This window comes from Ipomoea triloba, chromosome 16 (genome assembly GCF_003576645.1).
Source record: "Ipomoea triloba cultivar NCNSP0323 chromosome 16, ASM357664v1".
Taxonomy (NCBI): Eukaryota; Viridiplantae; Streptophyta; class Magnoliopsida; order Solanales; family Convolvulaceae; genus Ipomoea; species Ipomoea triloba.
Window position 1 is genome coordinate 12,575,297 of NC_044931.1, and position 277 is coordinate 12,575,573.

Sequence of the window (277 nt, forward strand, 5' to 3'; positions counted from 1 at the left end):
CCCCCGAGAATAAACACCTTTGCAATGCAATTTTTCATAAACCATAAACACACTATGATGAATCATGGCTTACTAGAAATTCATTTCCTAGCTTTTCCTTATTGATTTCAACAATTTTCTTCGTATCTCCTTTACTACAACATTCGTTCATTCAATATTTTTTGATTCTTTGTGACAATAGCGTGCCTGAGGAAAATTCTACATATTCCGTAGATTAAAGACTTGTCAATACTTCTAATTTGACCTCCCTAAAGACCGACACAAATCGAGGGTAACC